We start from the raw sequence: 27,495 nt of genomic DNA on the forward strand, positions 1-27,495 counted from the left end.
ATAGATGGAAGCAGCAAACTTATATTCGGTACAACAGAGATGTCAACATTCAAGATATCATGGAAGATATTAATTATTGACAAAAATGTCTAGTACTAGTAAACGAAGTTAGAATAATGCTCAAGTCATTACCAAGCCAGAAGGTTGCGGGAATATATGGAATAGCTACAGAAATATGGCAAGCTACAAAAGAAACATCAGTAAAGATCTTAATTAAAATATTCAAACAAATCTGAAGAACAACCCAGTGGACAACAGATTTGTAGATATCAGTCTATATTCCAATACTAAGAAAGGACACTTTAGAGAATCTGAAAACTGTGATATTTTATCTTTAATTTCATATGCTAGCAAAGTAATTCTTAGAATCAACCAACAGAAATTATGGCCATCCATAGAAAAAGACTTGCCATATGTTCTTATTGGTTTTTGAAAAGGCCAAGGAACAGGAGAGATTATTGCAAATGCATTGAAAACAATATGTGTTTCATTGATTATAGAAAGGAAGGTATTAAGTTGTTTTGCCCATATCAAATTATAAAATATCCTTAGAAAAAAATGGGAATCCCAGAACATTGCAAATTTTGCATCATCCTAAAACAAAATCTATACACAAAAGAAGTCACCATGCATATGAACATGATTGGCTTCAGACTGGCAAAGGACTGAGATTAGACTGTATATTGTCTCCTTTTTATTCAGCCTGTATACCAAATATATACTGAGGAAAGTTAAATTGCAAGAAAATTAGTATGTTTTTAAAAATTGGATGAAAAGGCATAAATAATCTACATTATGCTGAGGATACTACTTTGATAGTTGAAAATGCAAATGATCTTCATGCTTTGTTAACAAATGTCAAGAACTATGATTAAATAAACAGAAGAGCAAACTGAGACAATAGGTATAGCAACCAATTTCAGATCCGGCAATGAAAATATAGAAGTGGTGGAGTTTCAGCCTTTTAGGATCAGCTATTAATGATAAAGGAATGAGCAGTCCAGAAATATATCAGTTAACACTTGATGGCCTTGGAAATGAGATTCAGATGCCATGATGTATATATCATATATCTACAAAGATCAAAATTCTGTAGGTAAATGTTCTCCCTGTGACACTCTGCAAGCAAAAGTTGGACTTGAAGAAGATAGAAAAAGTACTCATGATTCTGAACTCTGGTATTGAAGAAGACCCTCAAAAATAAATGGATAGCAAAGAAAGACTCCTGAGAATACTATAGATATCTAGGAAAGAAAACAAATGGACCAAAGAACAGAATTATTCAGAGTTCTCCCTTGATGCAAAATCACTAGGCTTACATTATTATATTTGGGATACATTATGCATAGATTCAGTTCTCCTGAGAACTCTCTGTAATGCTGGAAAAAAAGGAAAGGAAAAAGGAAAAGAGGATGGCCAGCAGTAAGATAAATAGATTTGGTTACAGTAAAGATGGGTATATTGGAAGACTGGAAGGGTATATGATTGCTAAGAGTTGACATTGACTTGAAACAAATGCACACACACATACAGACATCCCGCTGAGAATAAAATTGGGTGTATTTCATTGACATTTGAACTTAATGGAACTAGAACTCTAGTCAGATTTATCTCTCAGTCAATATCAGAAACATATTAACAGGTAGTCCAGCTGCTTTTGTTATGGCATATCCTGTTATTTTATTTATCTTTATATTATATTTATATCTCTCCAGCCAAAAATCAAGATGGCTAAGAGTAAATACTATAATAAAACAATTGCAACCATAAAATTCTGCAATGATATCTATGAGGCTCAAAATGTTGCCATAATATTAAATGCCAATCTCATAATGGGACCAGGTTTGTGAAAATAAAGCCATATCTAATCCATGTTCATCCCATTTCTGCACAATCTACTTAGTTTTAAGCATTTTTTCTTCCAAAATACATATATCTAAAAGCTTTTTATTTGAAAGAAACATAAATCATAAATATATTCATATCTCTCAAATGCATACTTTATACACAGTTTACTTGCTTATTGTTTATTTACTTTTAAGAAAATGCCAGAGGTGACTATTGCCCTTCCCTAAATAGATTAACCTTCTCCATTCTGGCATCTTCCAAAATGTTGAATTCAAATTACAGATTTTTCAAGCAGCTTGCTAGCTGTGAATTATGGAAAATAAAATCCAGTACATCAGAACAGTACATATTGGAGAAGGCTATAATAGGCTCAGGTTAGTTCATATTAGATTTTGCAATGGTTGAATTCCTCGGAGAAGCAGACCTTGAAATTCTTCTGAAAGGTTACATGTGTTTGTTAAATTTATATCACACCTTTCATTCAGGAGCTCAAGGGGACATTCACAGCAATTGTTCCTGCCATTTTCTGCAATAGAATAACCCTGTGAGTAGGTGGTGCTGAGAAAGGGAAGCCAGTCAAAATAACCCCATGAGTTTCTGTATGTGAAGGCAAGCTTGTTCCTGAATCTCCCAAGTGCTTCCCAATATATTAACACTACAGTACACCACATTGCATCTCATTAAAGAAAACAATATTCTAAAAGGTTCAAAGGAAGACATCTTATATTTATTTATTAAATTTGCATATCACTTCTATCTTCAATGAGTCCTGGTTGTTAACAAAAAAAATAAATATCCAGAGTAAGAAATATTAAAATATTCATGGAAGTAAAAAAAAAAAAAAAGTCTGGAACCATAGGACAAGACAGCCACACCTCATGAATTATAAATGCCTTCTGAAAAAGACCTACTCTAACTCATTCCTGGTAAGTGCTAATTTACTTTCCAGAGTGAGGCTTTTCCACGAAATAGATGTCATAACTGAATCACCTTCATCTCAGAAAAGTGAGGAATATTATTTCTGGCTGCAGAATAAACTGCAATGCTTTATAGTTTAAATTCAGGATTTTGAATTGCATCATAAAGCCTATAGAAAACCAATGCAGGGCCTTCCAAATTAATGGGACCATGTTCAACATGGTGTACATCCACAAACAGATGGGCCCCTGCATTTTTATTTTATTTTATTTTATTATTTTATTTTATTTTATTTTATTATTTTTTCTTTTATTTTATTATTTTCTTTTATTTTATTATTATTTTACTATTTATATTTAAAACATTTATATGGCTGCCCATATTTTAGACAACTGAAAGATGCATCAACTACCATTTCTAAGCGTTTTTCAAAAGTACCTTATATACAGGATATCATGGTATTCCATATTAGGTGGTAATAAATGTTTGAGTTGTTATTGCAAGACCATCACTTCTGCTCCAACTCAGGCTGCAACTGGCACATAAAGCAAAGTTAATGAAGTTTCCATGGCTCCCACCGACCTACTCATCCAGCAGTATAATTTCAAGAGACATCATCTAGGAAGACCTCCAAGTCACCCAAATGCTACTTCAGGGATAATTCCAACCTCAATAACCAACACTGCAGCCTATTGGAAGATTTTTCCCACTCAAAAAACAGAGTTAAGCACCCTAAATAAGGCTGCTACATGATAGACTACCAAATATAAGTGTGTAGTGCAATGCAATTGTATTTTGCCATGGTGCATGCTGAAGCCTGAGTTTTAATCTATTCTCAGGTTCCTTCTACATTTTTGTTCATTAGCACTAATGCACTTATCACCTTGACCTCTGGAATCATGAACAATAACATCAAAAATATGACTCACCCTTCATACTTGTTGGAAGGCATGAAGACTTCTTTCTGTAAAAAAATGGCTAACTGAGTTATGGGAGCATACCTTGAGCTCTCAAATAGTTTCATTCAAAAACTGACCCAAAATTTAATTTACCTTGGAAGTCCTTTTTACTTATAATTCAATATATGGGCTTGTACTAGATCAAAAATTTAGACTTTTCTTAACATAAGATCATAATATTCTTACAATTATTTATCAAATAAGGATATTTTTCTTGACTATTTTACAGGAATTGCAGTAATTTTTCACCTTCTTTCATGTTATACATTGTATTGAATATTGGTATTGCTACTTATATATTTGTTGGATTTTAACAATGGCCTGCAGTTTTTAAATTGAAATAATATATTCAGATATGTAAAACCAGTTAATATTGAGTATTGCTTCTTTTACTCTTCCTTGAAAAAGCAAAGGTCATATAAGGAAAAATAACATGAAGCCTAACATTAAAAAGTATGAATTCATAAGAAGACAAACAATGAAAATATCAAGAGCTAGATCAAAGAAGCATTTTAAATGCATCATGAGACAATATATTTAGAAAACAAAAACATTAAAAATGGGGGTTGGAAAGCTAATGAGATTGCAGAAATGGATTCTAGAATTAAAAATGGATTTTTAATATGAATGAGTGTGAATAAGACCAACATTAGAACAACCTTGGGTAACAGAGTGATGGAATGGGTAGCATAGCTAATGGCAACCAAGAAATCAACTATTGTATTAATTGATAAATTATGAATTGATTAAAAACCAGAAGTAGCATCCAATCAGTAGTAATTGAAGAACTCTTATATAAAATTGTTAAATCTTTTCTGTAAGGTAATTGATCATTGATGTCAGCCTCTATAATTTTTCTAAATCTTCAGGAAAGCCCAAATTATAGCTTTACAGCTTTGACATGGCATTGCGGCTTGCATTGGTTACCGGTTGCCCTTCGGGTGAGGTTCAAGGTGCTGGTTATCACCTATAAAGCCCTTCATGGCCTAGGCCCTGGGTATTTGTCGGACCCCCTGCAGCCAGCGACGATCCCCAATCGCCCGGTGCATTCCCACAGACAGGGCCTCCTCAGGGTACCGTCGGCCAGACAGTGTCGGCTGGCAACCCCCAGGGGGAGAGCTTTCTCTGTGGGCGCACCTACCCTCTGGAACCAACTTCCTTTGGAGCTCTGGATGGCCCCTGACCTTCGCTCATTCCGCTACGAGTTGAAGACCTGGTTTTTCAATAGCCTGGACTGATGGGGGGGTTTTAATGAATTTTAAACTGTTTTAAATTGGGTTTTAATTTTAATATTGTTTTAATAAGGAACTATGCACTTTACTGTGGTGAGCCGCCCTGAGTCCTCGGAGATAGGGCGGCATATAAATTGCATAAAATAAATAAATAAATAAATCATATTGAATCTGATCCAATGCATTATTCCATGGATTTCTAGTTAAATAATTGTTGCAAAAATTTGCAGAATCAGTAAATTTCCTTTGAAGCTTGGAATTCACTGAAGCAGATCTGCCAGGTCTGTTTATCACTATGCAAAACAGAAGTAACCTTGCACTAAGCCAAAATCAGAGCAAGGCAGAACTGTGCTTCATGAGCAGCATTGCAGAATATACAGTAAGTTATCCTGTTTCTGTTTGCACAGCACAAAGAACAACCACTTCTAGACTGAGAGCTATGAAGGATCACAGCATGGAGCATGCCCTCCACTCTCCTGCCTGTCTCTCTCTTTGTAAATTGCTTAAAGATTTTCTGTTTTAAAGAAGTTCCACTTTAAAGGAGGAATGACACACATTTCTATCTCTTCTCTAGGCAAAGCATGCCAATTCAGGTGTGAAGCTGTTTTACAGAACTATCCCTCCTTCTAGAGAAAAGAACATGAGAAGTTGCCCTATTTGCAATAGCCCTTTGAATATAAAGCATAGTCAGAATATTATTTTTCTCAGAATTACAAGGTCTGCAATATCCTTTGGTACTGGTGGTTTCACCTTGAGAGAATTGTTGTCCCAATTTCTTCTTCCTCCTCCTCTTCTTCTTCTTCTTCTTCTTCTTCTTCTTCTTCTTCTTCTTCTTCTTCTTCTTCTTCTTCTCCTTCTCCTTCTCCTTCTCCTTCTTCTTCTTCTTCTTTCTGTTTTGTTTAAAAAGAGCAAAATCCAGGATACTGCATTCTGACATAAAATGAGTAACATCTTTGATGAGTCGAGTCAACGGTAGATGTACAGCCTATGGAAATCTCCCTTGGGGGGCATGTTGTCATTGCTTTAGATCTCATCACAAGTCAACACCTTTGTCGCTCTGCAGATTTTCACAGATGTCAGCAACATCGTTTTCTTTGCTCTCACTTGAAATGACTGCCCTGTAAATAGAAAACTTGATTCAAAAACAAAAAGCTGTTATGCTTCCGACATGAAACAATACATGTGCAGAAACTCTCAGCAAAGAGTGAAATTTGCCACATGCCTCTCAACTCCTATGCATTATTTGGAAAGACCTGTATGAGCAACTCAAAGAGCCAAGATGGGCCCTCCTGTCAAGAGAGAGAAAGTAGGTTTCCACTCTGGGATGTGCATTTCCTTCATTTCATTACTTGCCAGCAGAGACAGATAATCCTTCTGTATGGCTTTTGCTGAGAGATATTATATAGATAAATCAGAGGAATATATAACCCAAAGCTTTATGGAAACTCTGTAACGGGATCATTTTTAGTTCAGCAGTGTGAAACCAAATTTAATTAATAGTCTAAGTTTTTTTTTTTTTACTAACTTGGTTTTTATAAGACTTATTAAAAGATAAAAATGATGTACCGAGAGTCACTGCCTTTGAGTATGCTTTAGTTTTCATTTGCTTAATAAAAGGGACTTGGCACACGGACTTAATAGTAATGATAAATGTATATTAATGAAGATAATTATAAACACATGAAAATGTGTGCCACATAAAGAGAAGAATCTTTGTTATTAATGTTGGCAGATGCAATACAGATATCATGTATATTAATATTATTATAAATCCTAATTTTTATGCATGGCTGTATGTTGAAGATATTATTATGGATCATATTCTGTCAGTTCCCATGAGAAAAAGAAAATACACAATGGCAATGTGTAATGGCAAAATGCTACTGTCATGTTTTTATTGATGTCAAGTTCAAATTGAAACCATTTCTTAAAACTTGTGACAGCCACATGGTTATCTGTTTGAATAATAATTAACATTCTACCTAACTGACAGTAATAAATTAATATTGAAATAATTAGATTCCATAACCATATCATTGTTTACTGAACTGATCTCGTGTCAAAAGGAATTAAAAATGAATTTTGAGGAGGTCATCATTACTGGGAAGCATAGGGTACATAATGAAAATATATTTAGGAACGGTAATTCCCCAACCCCTTTCTACAAGTGAACTGATTTATAATGGATTGTCTCTAATAGCCATTGAACTGGAGCCAAGAAATACTTCCAATTTAAATTGGTTTTATGCCAAATGCAGGTGGTGTCCATGTTCATTGTCTGATTGTCCAACCATTAAGGCCATTATGAACAAGAAAGGGAAGGCTTCTTTAGAATGACCTCTTAACAGAAATACTATATATTTGACTTGTCCTTCAGATGTGATAAAAACTACAACTTCTAGAATTCCCTTCTGAGCTGATTCTAAATTAAGTATGCAAGAATCTTTTACTAAAATAAGTACTCAAGAGTTTGTCAAATATATTAACAAATGAGGGCTGTAATAAAGATTTCTGACCAACCATATTCACTTTGGATAAGTTTAAATTGTAAGCGGCTGTGAGCATAAGTTATGTTCAAATAATATGAGGTTCAGGTCTGCTCAGGAAAACAGGTGGTCAATGACAGCATAAGGAATTTTTGTGCATCCATGAATGATATTTCAGAATTTAAATAGACAAATTGCTCTTTCAAACATACACCTAAATTTATTAGATTTTACAGTTTGGGACTTGGAAACATTTATATCCTGCATATAAATCTTATGACAATGCAGGTGTACCAATCAAGTAATGATGGCTAATTGACACCAGTTATGAAGACCTCATCTTTAAGAGAGAATAAAAGCTCAGTGTAGAAATGTAGAGTCCTAATGTTCCCTATGCTAAGGTGTTGGCTTGCAAATGTTCTATTACCTGGTTAGGTAATATCAGTGCTAGTGAATCTGGTGTTTGCTCCGGTGGTGGGTTTCAATTTTTTTTTCTACCGATTCTGTGGGCGTGGCTTGGTGGGCATGGCAGGGGAAGGATACTGTAAAATCTCCATTCCCACCCACTCCAGGGAAAGAATACTGTAAAATCTCCATTCTGTCCCCAATTCAGGGAAGGTTACTGCAAAATCCCCATTTCCTCCTGATCAGTTGGGACTTGGGAGGCAAAGAATAGATGTGGGTGGAGCCAGTTAGAATTTTTACTATCGATTCTCCAAACTACTCAAAATTTCAGCTACCGGTTCTCCAGAACTGGTCAGAACCTGCTGAAACCCACCTCTGGCTTGCTCCCTGTCTATATACAGTGTCTTGCCAGTGTTGATGGAGGTATGATTTTCATACCTAGAAAGGGAACTTTTCTAGTTCCTTCAGTAAGGTATTGTTTTCTACTTGCCTGCTTGCTTAATTGTTTGTCTGGTGTTAATCTCTGCTTATCTGCTTATGGGTGTTGGTTGCTGAAGAGGATGTGTTCTGGTCTTTTTGTCTTCTTCTTAGTTTTTTTGTTTTCTTTTTTTAAACAGTATGTAAATGTGGTTTATCTATTGATGCATCTATTGATGGCTGACGTGCCTGAGTGCCAAGTTTTCAAGAATTCCTTAGTGTAGTGCAGTGCAGTGATGGCTAACCATTTTGCTGTCACGTGCCAAAAGGGGGGAGTACAGATAATTCAATGTGCCCATAATTCAATGTGCCCTGCCCCCTGCACATGCCCGCGTGACACCCCGTGCTCTCCCCACTTTTGACACATGGTGGCATGGTGGGCCCAGGAGCTGCATCTTTCACCCTCCACAGGCTCCAGAGACTTTCTAGGAGCCTGGGAAGGGTGAAAACGGCCTCCCCCCACCCAGAGCCATCCGGAGGCCAGAAATGGCCCGTTTCCTGACTTCCGGTCCCACTGGAAGCACGCCGGAGCTGAGCTAGGGCAACACTCATGTGTCCACCAATATGGCTCCACGTGGCACACGTAACATAGGTTCGCCATCACGGCCTGAGTGGTTTTAGATTTAGCTTGGTCTAAAATGTCCAGCTGAAATTATGTTTGGGTCTGTTTATGTCCATAGCCCATCTTTCTTTACAATGTCTGAATGCCTTTCTTTTTGTCTCCAAACATCATCTGTCAAATACAACTAGTGATAGGTAGCTTATAGATTAATTTAGTTATTCAACAATATTATGTATCATGCTGGAGTGGAGTGTCACTGTCCAGTTTGAAGGACTGATGCTAATGATCCATGAATCCCTGGCCTATACATTCGAGAGTTCATGCTCTCATTTAGCCATAGCCTCATAAACAGGGAGTATGCTGTTCCTCTAGAAAAATGTTTTAGATATTCAGATTTACTTTTTTACAAAATATTTCATTGTTTTTAGTCTGTAAAGATTTCTCTCTCTCTCTCTCTCTCTCTCTCTCTCTCTCTCTCTCTTTCACACACACACACACACACACACACACACACAAATACACAAACACACACAAACTCAGGTCTTATATAACAATTTAATTTTTGACTATATGGAGCCATAGTAATCAGATTTTCTACGATATCAGTAAACGGTTCGTTCATATGCTAAATGTGTATATGACTCTCCATTCAAGGATTCTATTGCAAATACACTAGAGTCTTTCACTAGCAAAATAGACTTTTGTTCTCCTTACGTATATTACCATAATCTGTGTATACTCGAACTTGCCCACATATCCTATGGGTGCACCTTGTGTACTTAATGCATGTGTGTTGCCTTTAATTTGGCGGTGTCAAGATGTTTTTCCTTGGCCTTTGCATGTAGGAGAGGATCAAGCAAGTCTCCCAACATGCCTTGTGGCTGATTTCTATGGCTCTTGTTTTGCAGAAATCCATAGCCTGGCTGAATGTGAGATTTTACAAAAGGCTTTCCTTCACTTTGATCCCTCTGGCAGTGAACACAATTTTATCATACTGCACTAGGGCTTCTGCATTCACAATTCACACTCTATGACTTTTTATCTTAATTATGTTACAAAGATGTCCATGCTTGCATTCTCAGCAGTTAGTGGGACCAGAAATTGTTCCTGGAACAAATGCTGGATCGTTGGGGTTTTTTTTGGTGTTGTTGTTGTTTTGTTGTTGTTTGTTTTGTTTTCTTGTTTCTTCTAAACTACCGTTACCTTCTGAATGACAGTCAACATGATAATTCCTTATATACTTTAGACACAACCAGAACTGTAACTTCTGCTTACAATTGTATCAGGTTTTCCCAAAGGTCTCAAGTCAGCACACATTTTGAAGGAGGTTTTAAATGCTTTATTTCTTCAAACCTTGTTCATAGTCTTTTTCAGAAGCAAGCTCGGATTCACTGGATTTTTTTTTCCTACTGACAACTGCAGGGTATTTCCTATACATCTAGAATTTAAAGTAAATAAATAAGTGGATTGGATTTAAAGGTATTTGTCATGTTTTGACTTCTTTGGTTACTGCAATTAGTTGAGTTGAATCAGTACCTTTGTTGGTTTAGATCCTGTGTGTATTATGAGCCTACTACCCACAGGAAGGAAGGAAGGAAGGGAAGAGAAGGGAATGGAAGGGAAGGGAAGGGAAGGGAAGGGAAGGGAAGGGAAGGGAAGGGAAGGGAAGGGAAGGGAGGAAGAAGGAAGGAAGGAAGGAAGGAAGGAAGGAAGGAAGGAAGGAAGGAAGAAGACTAAGGGAGGAAGGGAAGGAAGGAAGGAGTCGAGGGAGGGAGAGAAGGCTTTGAAATAAGATTTTGAAATTAATTAGAAGAACTCTTGCGGTGGTAAAATGCTGTTGTTTAAATTCTTAAAAAACATGAAAGTATGGAACTCTGAAGCTTGGACACTAGAATGAACCAAAAAATTACCATTAAAGGACAAGGAAAACTTAATAAAGAATGAAGTAAAACACTGCTTTGTATTGTATTGAAGAATATTTGTAAACAATGGACCCAGAAACTAATTTTATAAATCTCGGCTATTATAGATAGCGTTTAATTTTTTTTTGGGAAAGGGAACAAGTTTTATCAAACAAGACTGAGACTAATTGAAAAGTGGTTTTTAAAATGACAAGGTATAAGAATGATGTGGAAAAAAAGTTGTACAAATGAAACCAGTTCATATCTTAATAATTTAATTAATAATTTCTATATTCTTATTTTTTTATTCTGTTTCTATTTTTTATTTCTTTTCTGTACTTTCCATTTCTTCTTTTTTAATTTCTTTTTAGTTTATTTGCAGTTAAAATATATTTTAATAATAACATTATTATTAAAAAAGAAATATTAAAGTATTGGAATGTCCTGTTTATTTTTATTAGACTTTATTGCTCAACTCAAGGATGATTGATTTTTGTCAGTAACTCTGTGAGTTTAAAAAAAGAATGACATTGATTCCAAGATAGGGAGATTTTGGCCCCTGGAACATCACTGTCAAATCTGTTTGTAGAAATAGTTGTGAAGCATCTATGACACATTGCACCTTAGGTAGCAAGGTGTCAGTTGCTCCTATCCTCTTATCCTTGGAAGTGTTTTCCTCAGCAATATGCTCTGAATCCCACCAGTTAGCTGTAGCTAATATTTGATATAAAGGTCAAGAGCTGTTTAGGGTGGAGGGAAGCTGCCTAACTGACCATAAGTTACTTTATTTCCACAAGTAATATCTCTGTTAATTGGAGGAGTAGTGAAATACATATTTCACTACTACTACTGCACTACTACTCCACTACTGCAGTGGAGCACGCCAATGCTCTATTTTAGGCCCAGTACTCTTCAACATCTTCATCAATGACTTGGACGAGGGGATCGATGGGGAACTCATCAAATTTGCAGGTGACACCAAGCTGGCAGGAATAGCCAACACTCCAGAAGATAGGGTCAAGATACAGAAGGATCTTGACAGACTTGAACATTGGGCGCTATCTAACAAAATGAAATTCAATGGTGAAAAAAATAAGGTTCTACATTTACACAAGAAAAACAAAATGGACAGATATAGTATATCTGGTATCTCGCTCAATAGTAGTAACTGTGAGAGGGATCTTGGAAGTCCTGGTGGACAACCATTTAAATATGAGCAGCAGTGTGCTGCAGCTGTCAAAAAAGCTAACACAGTTCTACGCTGCATAAACAGAGGGATAAAATCAAGATCACATGAAGTGTTAATACCACTTTATAATCCCTTGGTAAGGCCACACTTGGAATACTGCATTCAGTTTTAGTTGCCACCATGTAAAAAAGATGTTGAGACTCTAGAAAGAGTGCAGAGAAGAGCAACAAAGATGATTAGGGGACTGGAGGCTACAGCATATGAAGAACGGTTGCAGGAACTGGGTATGTCTAGTTTAATGAAAAGAAGGACTAGGGGAGACATGATATTGGCAGTGTTCCAATATCTCAGGGGTTGCCACAAAGAAGAGGGAGTCAAGTTAGTCTCCAAAGCACCTGAGGGTAGAACAAGAAGCAATGGGTGGAAACTAATCAAGGAGAGAAGCAACTTAGAACTAAGGAGAAATTTCCTGACAGTTAGAACAATTAATCAATGGAACAACTTGCCTGCAGAAGTTGTGAATGCTCCAACACTGGAAGTTTTTAAGAAGATGTTGGATAACCATTTGTCTGAAATGGTGTAGGGTTTCCTGCCTAAGCAGGGGGTTGGACTAGAAGACCTCCAAGGCCCTTTCCAACTCTCTTATTCTATTCTATTCTATTCTATTCTATTCTATTCTATTCTATTCTATTCTATTCTATTCTATTCTATTCTATTCTATTCTATATATACACCTTTCTTTCTCTTCTGTTGGATTACACAGGCACACAGAAACTTTAGGACAACCTTTTCCTACTGAGAACATTTCTGGAAGGAAGTTTAGAAGGATTGTACCAATTGAGTATGGGATTAAAGCCAACAGAGATTGGATAAGATAATTCATCCTCTAACACATCTTTTTCTGTTTTTTTGACTCCCACTTCTGACACTCTTCTCTTTCTTTATCTCTTGAGGACCTATATACTGCATGAGTCAAAAAGAGGGCTGTGAAAATATTTAGACCCCTCGCGTCCTGGACATAAACTGTTTCAACTCCTACCCTCAAAACAACGCTATAGAGCAATGCACACCAGAACAACTAGACACAAGAAAACTGTGTTTTCCTTGTCATTTAACAGGTTGGCAAGTGAAAGACAAATTTCTCTTAACAGAGGTCTAAACTCAAAATGCAATAGGGAACTTTTCAAATTAGGCTGAGGGCCACATACAGTATAATAGACCAAGGGATGCATGTGTCTCCTGGATTTTGTTGTTCTGTGGCAAATATCTCTGGCTCCATGACTTCTCACAGAGGCATTGATTCTATTACAAGGCTATTTAGAAGATGAGTTTCTACTAGGAATGATATCCCTAAGGGGTGAAAATGGAGGAAGGGTTTGTGTTCCTTAATATGCCACAGACTAGAATAGAAGAGAAAAGGATAAGATTAATGGATTGTCTCTCTCTAAGATATTTATCATTAAAACATAAGTGATCACCACTGACCAGTGAATACAAAGTTCAAACATTCTTAGTACTTAGATCCAGAAATAGATGTTATGCACCTTTGACAGATTCAAAGCTTTCTTTCTTATGTGACTTAACATCATTAATGTAGAAAGTTTTATCACTGAAATGAAGGGTGCATTATGTTGATGTGTTAAAAAAAAAAGGAAATGAAGATAAAACCACCCTTTAGCAATCTGGTTCTTTTCTTTTGGTTTCTTTTTTGATGCTCTCTTAAAGATGATCCTTGACCTTTTAAATGTTGCCTTTTATAAAAAACCCATACACTCTGCAAAAATAAACTAAAATGCCCTTGATGGAAATATAACACTATCACCTCTTGAAAACCAAATGGCACTGTTTTGTCTTTTTGTTCACAGAAATCTCATGCACCAAGTTATTTCTTTTCTTTTTTACTACTTTTTTCCTGAAATGCCTTGATTTTTACAGAGCTATTCTCAGAAAATGCTGCTACTGTCATTAAGGAAATAATGGAACAATGATTGAAAGAAAAAAAAGTGAAGACATTTGCCAACTTTTGAGTTTCCAAAAACTTGTCTGAAGAGAAGTTAAAAAGCAGAAAAAACTTAGGGTGACTGTCCCCAAGGAGATTAAGTGGTATCATATATCATGACACCATACACATGCAACAATCATTTTTATGTTTTTGTGGCTTAGAGCAGTGGTGGGATTCAAATTTTTTTACTACCGGTTCTGTGGGCATGGCTTGATAGCATGACATGGCTTGGTGGGCGTGGCAGGGGAAGGATACTGTAAAATCTCCATTCCCTCCGCACTCCATGGGAAGGTTACTGCAAAATCCCCATTTCCTCCCAATCAGCTGGGATCAGGAGGCAGAGAATAGATGTGGGCGGGGCCAGTCAGAGGTGATATTTACTGGTTGTCTGAACTACTCAAAATTTCTGCTACCGGTTCTCCAGAACTGGTCAGAACCTTCTGAAGAACACCTCTGGCTTATAGCCAAAGTCTATGGAGAGTGGGTAATACATTAGTAAAAGCTATATTGTTAGCTATCCACATATGTGGTGAGTTGAGTATGTGTTTCCTCTAAATGTAACCCTAAAATTTATTCTGCATAAGCCAGGAACTGAGTCCTCAGGACTGCATAAAAATGTTACACCTGTCTGCAGCTCTTTAAAATAGCCTCTTGGTTTCTTCAGATTAGGGAACAGTCACATCATGCTGGGAAAAGATGAAGCTGCCTTAAATGTTTCCCAGAGATGTGACATTTCCACACACACAGAGAGAGAGACAATCTTTAAAACAACTTTTCCTAATTATTTCAGAAGTGCTATAAAGATCAAATTTTGAATTCTATTGTTTTTTGACACTAGTGACAATAACCTTGTAAATAATAGGAAATATTCAGACAACAAAAGGAGAAGAATATGGGGATTTACACTGCAACCTTCTGTTGCTTACGGCTCATTGAATTTTATAAGATATACACATTAGTGTGTCTAGCACTATGAGGTTAGAGGATGTTCTACTTAAAGGATTTGAGAAAATCAGGGAAGGAAAGTTATTTTCAGGTTCATTAATCACTGCTGTGTGATTTCACAAAGATCAGCATTGCTGGCATCATTGTAAAGAAAATGTTTAATAATAGAACTCATATACCTATCTTTCAGTGGAAGAAAGGACTTGGACAATGTGTGTTTGAAAAGATGGAAATCAATAAGACTTTCTCTTAAATAAGTGTATATAAGACAACAGCCTAAAATAGTGTTTTCAAACTTGGTAAGTTTAAGTATGTACTTTAACCCATAGAATTGCCTAGCTAGCTGAAGTCCACACATCCTAAAATTTCCCCATTTGAAAAACACTGGTCTAAAACAACTTTTGGGGAGTGAGCCTGACTGGCTTATAAACCAGGTTATGCAAATTGTAGCTGTAAAGGTATGCATTCTGAGGTTAAAAGGTGAAAGTCACCAATTTGACTATCAATTTAAATGACTATTTTACTTCTGTTAAAATTGTCGTTATTTTTCAGCTGCATAAGTATTCCTTGCAATTCAATACCATTCACCTTATGTGCTTGCTGTGCATTTGGAGTTTAAGAGGCAGCATTGGGAGCTTTGCACATTGCCAGTTTCCTAAAACCAAGGAGCCTAAATAACCTTAGATGATCCAATTTCTTGCACTCTCTGATTTTCCCATCTGTCATTTCTTACCCAATTATGCAGCAAGAAAATAGTTGCATTTATCATTCTGAAGGAACAAAGGATCTCACTTGGAGTGACTGTCTGGGGTCATATAAGTCTTTCTAGGTTGCTTTTCCTTCCAATGTTTTGAAATATTATTGCACTCAAGGCGCAGTGCTAAAGGGTACTTCAGGGGAGAAAAAGAGGAAACATGAGCAAGCAGTTTCACTTCCTACCTACACACTTAGTTCACAAGGCTAAATGATTAGGTGGATATGAAACAATTATTTCTGAAGTCAGCAAGTGAACCAGATTCCCAAGGCAGCTGAAAACTCGTCTCATGTAGCCTGCTTGTAATTGATTTCAGAGCTTTTCACTTATTTCAGTGCCAAATGTCAAATTAATTGCATTCTTCAGCTTCATATGGAAAGTACTGTTACTATAATCTTGAAGCAAGTTAAACAAATGGCAATATTTTCTGCCCTCACCTTAGAGATCTCTAGTTGTGTTTGTAGTATTCAGCTGCTACAGACCTTCCTAAGGAGCCCCAGTGCCATAATTGACACATAAATGATTATTAACCAGGTGACTTGGGGCAATTATGGAAACGGAATCATACCTCTCAAGTCCACTTTGGCATTTGGTGACATAAGAGGAGACTAAGAGATTACAGATCTTTGCCTTCATATCCTAGCCTGCATTTTCAAAGGCTAGTAGGAAGTAAGATATGGAATCCAACACTGGAGATCCTATTCAGATTTTTTAGACTTTGGATACTATCTCAGAGACTATAAGGTTTCTCTTTAAGAGAATCTTCAGGTCAGCCCTATGTCAATTTGATTACACAGAAGCTAACTTGTTTTTGCACATTTGCAAGTAAACATGCACTTAATTTAGGAATATATCTAATACCTGAACAATGTACCTGAGTACATTCAACATTGCAAACATATCTGTTCATTGCCCCAAAGGTACTTTTTTCAGGAGGCAACTGGACTTTCTTGTTTTTTCTTTTGAAGACGTTTCACTTCTCATCCAAGAAGCTTCTTCAGCTCTGACAGGATAGTGGAGAATGGAAGAATTTATATTCTTTGCAGACAGCTGATAATTTTCATCCTTTTAGAGCACAGGTGTCAAACTTGCTGTATCATGTTGCCATCACATGACGTATCACGATGTTTTTCCCTTCATGGAGCTGGGATGGGCGTGGCCTGCACATGATGCATCTGGCCTGCAGGTCCCCAGTTTCACACCCCTGTTTTAGAGGATTGTTGAAGCCCTTGGAGGTTTATCTGTGTCCTCAGGGTCACCTGAATATTGCTTCAAGTGACCCTGAGGATACAGATAAACCTCCAAGGACTTCAACAACCCTCTAAAAGGATGCAAATTACCAGCTGTCTGTAAGAAATATAAATCCTTCCATTTCCCCCTTATCCTATCAGAGCTGAAGAAGCTTCTTGGATGAGAAGCGAAACGTCTTCAAAAGAAAAAATAAGAAAGTCCAGTTGCCTCCTGAAAAAGCACCTTTGGGACAACTATGACCTGGATGACAAAGAATCTCTACATACCAGAGATGAAATTCCCAGAGAAATTATCCTCTGTGCATGTGCAAGATGGCTGCTCTCAGCTGAGCGGCGGCGATGCCGGGGGGAATATTCCCAGCTTTTGGGAGTCCCGGGGGCCGGACCAGCTGATTGAGCCCCATGCCCGGTGAGGGGAGCTTTTCACCAACCGTTTTATCAGCTTGGGAGCTTGTTGCTCCCCAGGACGTGACGGCGTGGGACGAGAGAGCGGAGTGGAGAGTGGAGGCTGTTATGCTGTGGTTTTGCAGCCGGGTGAAAGCAGCCTCGGCATCTCCCTGCGGTCGCCGGGCTGGCAGAGCGGCGGCGATGGCGGCGGCGATGCTGCCCCTTGTTGACGCCCCAGGGGAGGCCGTGGGGACGGCGGGAGTTCCTGCTGGACCCAACAGTCGATGGAGGCGACTTCAGAGAGCTGGCAGCGCTGGTGTTGGCGCTGGCTATGATGCTGGGATGAGTGGCTGCGGGGATGACGTCAGAGAGGGCGGGAGAGCATTGGGAGAGCGAGGGGCACTCCAACCATTATACCATCTTGCTACCAACATTGTTTTTGGGACTTCCTGTGCGGTGATGACCCACTTGGAGAGGGCCCACCCCCTGGTCATTTCAGAGGCTCCTCCCATCCTCCTTATGTGGATGGGGGTGAGCTAGAGCTAGAGGCAATGTGGACCCTATTGGTCATGAAATATCTCTGGCCAGGTCTTTTGTGCCTCGTATGGTCTATTTGCCTCTGTGAGGCTATTTATCATCTGGAGGTGACCTCTGGACAATATGACAGCTGCCTCCCATGGACTTTTTGGCCTCCCGATCCACCTAAGGTGTAGCCACCGGAGTCTCTTCCTGGCCTGTGGTCCTGTAGATTGGTGGTTGTCATCAATTGCTCTCCTATTGTAGAGGGATATACCCTGGATCTCAAGTCTGTTATGGAGTCGGATGATGACTGCGGTTCTTGGCCCTTCCAGCTTTTGTAAGAGATCAGCTGGTGTTGACATCTGGCCACAAAATGGCTTAAGACTCCATCCACTGCTGTGAGAGAGCACTGGAGTTATTGACTTGGACATGATTGGATATCCCTTTTCCAGAATTTGGACCAACTTGATTGACCCCCTGGCCATGGGTTTCCCCCGATTATTCAGATGTATTCGCCAGCGGAGCTTCTTATTCTGCGAGACTCCCCCCTCTTGCAGGTGTGGCCCTCCACTCTATTGAGGGCCTACCTTCATGATGGGCTTTGGCACCCCGAGAGATGGCATGCTGCAAAAAGGGGATTGAGGGGTTTTTTGGGGAAATTTTTAGACAGATTTTTAAGGGGTTTTAAGGGGCGGGAGGGTTGTATGCACCCTGCCGCAGGGAGGTGGGACTGACTAGATGGTTCCGCCCCAGGAGCCTGATGGATCCTGATAGGTTCCAGTTGGAGCTTGGGCCAATTCCTGAGACTCTGGCTCATGACTCGGCTGAAGACCTGGTGGCCGCCTGGGTCAGTGCGGCCGCCGGAGCTTTGGACCGCATCTTGCTTTTGCGGCCTCTGACCCGGCACCAAACTCACCTAGCTCCTTGGTTCTCCGAGGAGCTGAGGGAGATGAAGCGCCGGAAAAGATGCCTGGAGAGCGGTTGGAGGACTAGTCGTTCCGAATCCGACTGAACGCTGGTGAGGTCTTATATTAAGACCTACCTAGTGGCGATAAAAACAGCAAAATCTAACTATTTTGCTGCCCTTATTGCATCATCAGATAATCGCCCAGCCGCCCTATTTAGGGTGACCCGCTCTCTCCTCCATCAGGGAGCGCGGGACGATCCCTTGCAGGGTTGAGCTGAGGATTTTGTGCAGCATCTGCATGACAAGATCACTCTGATTTGGGAAGAACTGGCCTCTGACTGTGTAAGTCCAGACGGGATGACTGAGGCAGGTCTTGAGAGTGTTTTCTGGCAGGAGTTTGATCCTGTGGCTCCTGAGGACATGGACAGGATTCTGGGATGGCTGAACGCAACCACATGTTTATTGGAACCATGTCCCTCCTGGTTGGTGCTGGCTTCCCAGGAGGTTACACGAGGCTGGCTCCAGAGGATTATTAATGCTTCCTTGAGCGAGGGTGTCCTGCCGGCTGCCTTGAAAGAGGCGGTGGTGAGGCCTCTCCTGAAGAAGCCCTCTCTGAATCTGGCTGTTTTGGCTAATTATTGTCCAACCTTCGTTTTATTGTGAAGGTTGTTGAGAGTGTGGTGGTGTGGCAGCTTCCACAGTATCTGGATGAAGCTGTCTATCTAGATCCGCTCCAGTCCGGTTTCAGGCCTGGGCACAGCATGGAAACGGCATTGGTCGCATTGGTGGATGATCTCTGGAGGGGTTGCTCTATCCTAGTCCTGTTAGATTTCTCAGCGGCTTTTGATACCATCGAACATGGTATCATGTTGCACCGGTTGGAGGGGTTGGGCCAGTACGCTCCCACAGAGAGGGACTCCTCAGGGGTGCTGTCGGCCAGACAATGTCGGCTGGCGACCCCCAGGGGGAGAGCCTTCTCTGTGGTGGCACCTGCCCTCTGGAACGACCTACCCCCAGAGATTCATCGGGCCCTGAAAACACATCTTTTTCACCTAGCCGGGCTGGCTTGATCCCATCCCTTTGATTTTAATTTGTAATTGGTTTTAACCCGGGTTGTTTTAAATGGATAGCCAAAATTATTTAATGTTTTTTAAATTGCTTTTAAATTTTATATGTTATGTTTTACCATGGCTGTTCACCGCCCTGAGTCCTGTTGGAGAAGGGCAGTATACAAATAAAATAAAATAAAATAAAATAAAATAAAATAAAATAAAATAATAAAATAAAATAAAATAAAATAAAATAAAATAAAATAAAATAAAATAAAATAAAAAAATAAAATAAAAAAATAAAATAAAAAAATAAAATAAAATAAAATAAAATAAAATAAAATAAAATAAAATAAAATAAAATAAAATAAAATAAAATAAAATAAATAAATTTAGCAGGTTCTGACAGGTTCTGGAGAACCGGTAGTGGAAATTTTAGTAGTTTGGAGAACCGGTAAATACCACCTCTGACTGGTCCCAGAGTGGGTGGGAATGGAGATTTTGTAATATCTTTCCCCCAGGAGTGGGGAGGGAATGTAGATTTTGCAGTATCCTTCCCCTGCCATGCCCACCAAGCCACGCCTACCAAGCCACACCATACCCACCAAGCCACACCCACAGAACCAGTAGTAAAAAAAATGAATTTCACCACTGCTACAGAATTATATCTGTTTGCTGAAATTTTATATTTCTAAGGAAGAGAATAATTTCTTATAGTAAGTTAATGAGAAATTGAGATATAAGCATATATATTATATATTATATATTATATTTATTAAATTTTTATACCGCCCCCTCTCCCGAAGGACTTGGGGCGGTGAACAGCCAAGATTAAAAAACATACAATATAAACATTAAAATACATTTAAAACAAAATTAAATCCAAAATGGCTCCCCAATTTAAAACGCCTTACCCATAACCCTATAATTAAAACAAATTTAAAATTTCCACATTAAAAGGGGGAAGATTTAGGCCAGGCCAGCTTGATGAAATAGAAGAGTCTTAAGCGCGCGACGGAAGGTGCGCAGATCCGGGATCCTCTGTATCTCCGGGGGGAGCTCGTTCCAGATCGTAGGTGCCCCCACAGAGAAGGCTCTCCCCCTAGGGGCTGACAGCCGACATTGTTTGGCCGACGGCACCTGGAGGAGCCCCTCTCTATGGGAGCGTACTGGCCAGTGGGAGGCTATTGGTGGTAGCAGGCGGTCCCGTAAATAACCAGGTCCAAGCATACACATAGAGATAGATTTTTTTTAAAAAAAAAAATGAAAACTTCCCATTCAAAAAAACATTTTTGTATTCACATGGTTGCAATAATAAAATATCAATAAACAACCTGAAGCACAAAAGTAAAATTATAGCAGCATGGATATGATCTTTGATGTATCCAAAGCTACAGATCTTTGAGTGTAGGGTAACAACCAAATGGTGGATCCCCATACTTTGAAATGTTACACAGGTCCTACAGCAGAACCATACAATAGCTGTTACAACATCTATTATCAGGTTTAGAATGAGCTATACCAGGGGTCTCTAATCTTGGCAACTTTAAGCCTGGCGGACTTCAACTCCCAGAATTCCCCAGCCAGCTGGCTGAGGAATTCTGGGAGTTGAAGTCCTCCAGGCTTAAAGTTGCCAAGATTAGAGACCCCTGAGCTATACTGTATCTGCTCTGCAGTTCTCTATAGTTCTCTCCTTTTTGAAACACCAGAATAAGTTTTCTGAAGGCTTACACTTCTAACAGTATTTAGAAAATGATAGTAATGTTTGCATATTATATTTCCTACTTTCAAACTACTGTTCTGAATGCATAAAGCTCTGAGTTTGAAGTCCGTGGATGATAATGAGATTAATATACCAGAAGGGACAGTGAGCAGATGTATAAGAAACAGCAATATTAAAAGTATCAGGTTAATGTTTTGTACCTGACCTACCAAAAGTATGCATCTCACTTTTTTATTCTTTTTTTTTCCTAAAATAAGTTATTAAAAATTCTTTGCTTTCAAACTTTCTTTTTCTCTTCTTTCTGTCTTTTGAAAGCTCATCGGTTTTACATCCTGGAATAGCACTATCCTGCTAATACATTGCGATGAGTCTTACAGATGCATCTGATGAAGGAAAAACACCAAGGGACTTTAGGCTTTTCCTCATTCTGATTCAGAAGTTATCTACTGGAAGGAATTTTTCCCCCCAGAAAGGTATAATTCCTAAAGTAGTATATATTAAAATAATGGCTGTGTCATTTTATTGCCATCCAGAGATGCAGCAAATTCTTTCCCATCAGAAAGATATACATTTTGTTACTTTAGCAATGTAGCATCAGTGCTTTTTTTTCCCCCTGCTGCATTTGGTTTAGCAGAATCATGTCTAGAAGCTAATCAGCCCAGAGTAGTGTTCCTTATCTTCTATGTAGGAACTACAGGTGCAATGAAGGTTTGTTTAGTGCTAAAGGGACATAAAAATTCAGCGCTTGTTTGTCAGTCCAATGAAATAAGTAATGCTTGTGTTCCATTAAGTCTTTGTGAGTGACTGTTTCAAGCCTCTTTTGTACGCAATTTCCATTTGTACGCAATTTACTGATCATCTGGATGATGCCCATATCATTTAATCAACAGTAAAATAATTACAGGGGTTTTTTTCCCCCTGCTTTTTATGCTGGATTTATATGTCTCCAGAAAATTACCTAATTCATGGCATTGTTAAAATGTCCAGAGACTTCAAATGTATCTCCTACTTGACTAATTATTCAGTGTTTTTTGTGCTCAAGGCTTTTAACTGCCCAAACAGTTATATGCCAATGGCAAAACATCTGTTAAATGTTCCATCATATGTGCAAAGCATGAGTCAATGAATCATTCTATGCATTTCACTCTCTGTTGTTTTTCTCTCAGAAGCTGAGTTTCAAGTCTATTTTAGCTGCTAGACATATCTGGAATTTCTTTACTAACATCACAAAATGTCTGCCTTTGAATATACTCAAAAGCATCATGGCTATATATCATTTTGCAGATAGGGACAAAGTTATCCCAAAATTGCACACACAACACATACATACTGACTCTCATCCCAGGGATTGCTTCATTTCCTATAATATTTCCTGGAGCTCCCCATACCATTTCTTCTTCCTAGTTAAGCTCCAAACACTGTCATTTTGTTTTCCTTTACTGGCTACATTCACAATGTACATATTTTTTTTTTACTGAACGTGTTTTGCAGGTCATACAAAGATGCTAAGCCACAAGAAAAACAATGAAGGATAAAACTGAAAACTTAGTATTTGTGTGAATGCAATCACAAGATCCTTAAGCTCGTTGATAGTATAATAGAATTCTTTATTGGCCAAGTATGATTGGACACACAAGGAATTTGTCTTGGTGCATATGCTTTTGGTGTACGTAAAAGAAAAAATACATTCGTCAAGAATCATAAGGTACAACACTTAATGATAGACATAGGGAAACAGTCAATATAAATCTTAAGAATACCAGCAACAAGGTTACAGTCTTACAGTCATAAGTGGGAGGAGATGGGTGATAGGAACAATGACGAGATTAATAGAAATGCAGATTTAGTAACTAGTTTCACAGTGTTGAGGGAATTATTTGTTTAGCAGAGTGATGGCATTCGGGAAAAAACTGTTCTTGTGACTAGTTAGTCTGGTGTGCAGTACTCTATAGCATCGTTTTGAGGATAAGAGTTGAAACAGTTTATGTCCAGGATGCAAGGGGTCTGTAAATAGTTTCACAGCCCTCTTTTTGACTAGTACAGTATATAGGTCCTCAATGGAAGGCAGGTTGGTAGTAATTGTTTTTTCTGCAGTTCTAATTATCTAATTAAACATAATGTTACATCACTCACGCTCTTTCCCAGTTGTCACCAATTATTCAGTTAGTCTTGTTGCACACAAAAAATGTAAACACACAAAAAATATGAAAACTAACATGAACTAATGAAGAGTAAAATAAGTAAAGGAAGGAAGGAAGGAAGGAAGGAAGGAAGGAAGGAAGGAAGGAAGGAAGGAAGGAAGAAGAAAGAAAGAAAGAAAGAAAGAAAGAAAGAAAGAAAGAAAGAAAGAAAGAAAGGGAAGAAAGAAAGACTACAAAAACCAAGAAAGTAGTTAAGTTTCTGTGGAACCTAAGAGTATTCTGTGGAATTATGATGTCATATACTTAAAACACCAATAGTGTTATTCTAAAACCAAGTCTAATAAGGATACAAGGATACTACTCTTAGAGAAGCTAGTTTTATTGTAGGTACCATAAAAGATGTAAGTATCACAAAAACTAACAATTCAAAAATAAAATAAGCATACATACATAGTCCCAAGGTTCAGATATTATGATTTTTTTCCTCCTATTTATGCTTGCTAAAGAACTATGAAGAGAAGAGGGAAGGGCAGTTGACACTTGTGCATCATTATAGTATTGGGACTGTCTGATTTTTGCCCTTTGGATCTGACTATGGCCTTCTACCATTCACATTACCTCTTTCTCTATTGCCTCCTTATATCTCTCTCTTGGCCATGGAAATGCCAGGAACTTTAGACTTCTCACATACTCTCAGGACATGGGGTTCTCTATCTGTGTAGGCTTGTGGTTATTTCCTCTCTCCTTCCATCCCAAGAAAATAAAGTGGGACAAGAAATCACAATTTCTTTCCTCCAGAAAGCAAAACTCCAATGCAGGTGCATCCTGTTGAACAAATTTTCCCACTCTGAAAAGTGAGGGAAAAGAGAAAAGGGGAATTTTCATCTCTTCTTGTAATAAGACAGCGAGCATGAATTTTCCATCCCAAGCAGAGCATCAACTACAACTACTCTCAATCCTGAATTCTTATCCACAGCTTTGGGTCAGGGGACTGAAATAGTATTCATCTGGTCCTAAGAACAAAGAACAGGCAAGAGGAATGTTCCATCCTTCTTTTGTTTTCTTCAGTTATTCTCTTCTGTTCAAAGTTTCCCTTTGCAGCTTCAGGAAGGAGGGATCCACATGCTCATTGAAAGTGCAACAACAACAACACTCCCCCAAGTCTAGTTTCTTTCTCCTCAGTATTTAAGGAACTAGTAGTTGCAAAAAACAAAAAACAAAACAGAATATTAAAAGTCTATGGAGATTATCAGTCATCCAGGACATGGTCATCCCAAAGGTGCTTTTTCAAGAGGCAAATGGACAGAACTGAAAAAGCTTCTTGGATGACAAGAAAACATCTTCAAAGAAAGACCAGAAAGTCCAGTTGCTTCTTGAAAAAGCACCTTTGGGACAGAATATTATGATGTTCAATATCAGGATGTTCAAATGTGTATGACTACCAATTGTAGAAGCTGGGGAACGTGGAGATTTGACAGGTCAGCTAGGACTTCAGATATTTGGCCTGCTGAATTTCAAGGAGAAAGGGAGACATTGTCAGTTTTGGAAGCAGTGAATCAACTGGCCCCACTGAATACATGCAGAAGTGGGCTGCTGCCAATTCGGACTGGTTCGAGCGAACCGGTAGTTCCGACCACCGGCTGGGTCCGCCCACCAACCCCGGTGCTATCCCATCCTATATATCTCACTCTCTGGCTCGCTCACCCTGTCCACACAGCCCAGCTGATTTCCATGCTTCACCTGCTCTACTCACCGTGGCTGCCTGAGAAGGTGTGCTGGAAGCCACATGCAGGAAATCGCTATGTGATTCAAGCTGCACACAAGCACGGAATGCGTGTGACTGAAGTGAGTGCGCATGCAAGTGAAGTGAGTGCGTGAGTGAGCACTCACATTTTTGGTTCTGCACTAGGCGAACCAGTTGTTAAATTACGTGAAGCCCACCTCTGAATACATGGACTATGGATCTCAAGCCAATCTGACCCCAATAGTATAGGGAAATACAAACAGGAAATCAGAAAAAATAGCAAAGGTTGTTGATGGTCATAGAGGGTGAGAAGAGGAACTGTAATCAGAAATTGGCACAGATCACAGAAATTTTCTGTCTGTGTTTTTAGCTCTTAATGGGGATTTACGGGCTGTCTGGACCTGGAGTGCAGAGGGAAGAATCTATGAAGAGTCCATTAGGATAGTAGGTATGTCTTTTTTCAGTAGCACCCTGAAAAATATTATCCCTTTGGAAATTAAGATGACTGCTAGTCTTTTGTAAGATATTAAAGGTCTGGACCTAGGGCTCCAAGTGTGTGAAGCCTCTCTCCTAGTTTTTAGTCAGTGTTGATTTGATATCTTCCTGTACTGCTCTTTATTTTAATTTTTATATTGTTAGTTGTAATTGCCTTTAATTTTAATTTTGTTTGTTGCCCAAATCTACTTGCTGAGATGGACAATTGTATAAAATGATGAAATCAATACATTAAATAAATGCCTAAAAGTACCTTATAAAATCAATCCGGGTGTGAAGAATAACTGGATTAACCAAATGTCTGTGCTTAGCGTCATAACCCTTCTTAATTTTCAGATGCTCCCATCCAAACTCATTTTTTAGAATGGGGGAGGGGAACTATCTCATTTCCCAACAAGTTGGTTCTAGGACATTTAGAGCCACAGCTTGGAAAAATGCCTCAATTTTTCAAAATGACAGAAGTAAGCAATTGCTTGAGATAGAAGTTAATAAGGCAATCCTGGGGGGAAAAAATAACTGAATTCAAATGGTGTTTGCATCTGCTGGTCAACAGCAGAGCTTTACTGGCTCTTATGTCGATGGGCTGAGCATTTAAGTCTCTGATGAATAACCATGGGTTAGGAGAAGATATGCTGTTATACTTCCTCAAATCTTCCATTCTGTTGAATTAGTTTGTATCATATTTCAGGAGAAGGGTCCTTTTTAAACGGGCTGACTATGGTTAGTTTGTTTTAGCCCACATCCTTTGCAAATGATAGTCAGCACATATGCTGACTCAGTGTTTACAATGTTGTAAATGCTGGATCTCATGATTAGCTGTCAAGCAGCACTCAGACTGGCTATGAAGTTTGTGTAATTATCTGTGCCTGAGCTGTTCAGTTGCAGAACAGGGACCAATGTAAAGTGATACAGTGCCTTTGGTCAAACGACCAACCATAAATTCTACCCTGGAGCTATTTATGAAAAAATTGCCCAGACTTAAGGAGATGTATAATTTGCATCGAGTGATGAAAGTCATAAACACTCCAGAATTTCCATCATACTTGTCAGGCAAGGCCTGGGTGAGTAGCTACAGTTGTTGTTGCTATGGCATCATGCACTTGACCAAGAAGCGATGCTGCAGCAGCAGACAGGGGCCTATTCTGGCTCATCTGCTCTGCTAATGGGTTTGCTGCTTGGAATAATTAGTCCATCTGAGCCACTTGGATGCTGGAATACTGTAAAAGATGCTGGTGACTTGGTCCACAGTCAACAAAGCTACAAGTATGCTGGTTGCTATGGTCTGGGTCTAGGAACCGAACATTATTTTTCTTCTTATAACAGTATGTGTAGAACTCTCTGGTTTTACTGTTGAGCTTCAGCCAGTCTGTTATTCATATACAAAGGCAAGCAGGCATAAATTCAAGATAACACTTTTGACAAGCTACTTTGATTGCAAATACTAAACAAATCATAATTCAAACCATCACCTAAAAGCTTATCCTTCTCTGTTTATCTTCATCACTCATCCACTCATCCTTTCTGATTGGAGAGGAGTCCTGGAAAGAAATCCAGGATTTCTTTCCAGCCAGGTGAACTTATATTTCTCTGCCTGAAGGGAGT

The 27,495-nt window shown here is 38.7% G+C and overlaps 2 long non-coding RNA genes across 2 annotated transcripts in view; both read right to left on the bottom strand.

The window, feature by feature from the left end:
- LOC139314740 (uncharacterized) overlaps positions 1-3,732 on the bottom strand; it is an 88,938-nt gene extending 85,206 nt beyond the window's left edge. Inside the window, exon 1 of the long non-coding RNA XR_011600214.1 lies at positions 3,696-3,732. This is a non-coding gene — a long non-coding RNA (uncharacterized lncRNA). The remainder of the gene's footprint in view (positions 1-3,695) is intronic.
- A 2,095-nt stretch (positions 3,733-5,827) lies between these two features.
- Positions 5,828-27,495, bottom strand: part of LOC139314739 (uncharacterized) — a 42,628-nt gene continuing 20,960 nt past the window's right edge. The window contains exon 3 of the long non-coding RNA XR_011600213.1: positions 5,828-6,075. This is a non-coding gene — a long non-coding RNA (uncharacterized lncRNA). The remainder of the gene's footprint in view (positions 6,076-27,495) is intronic.

Source organism: Pituophis catenifer, unplaced genomic scaffold (genome assembly GCF_029215685.1).
Source record: "Pituophis catenifer annectens isolate HBS135680 unplaced genomic scaffold, rPitCat1.0.hap2 SCAF_3, whole genome shotgun sequence".
Lineage (NCBI taxonomy): Eukaryota > Metazoa > Chordata > Lepidosauria > Squamata > Colubridae > Pituophis > Pituophis catenifer.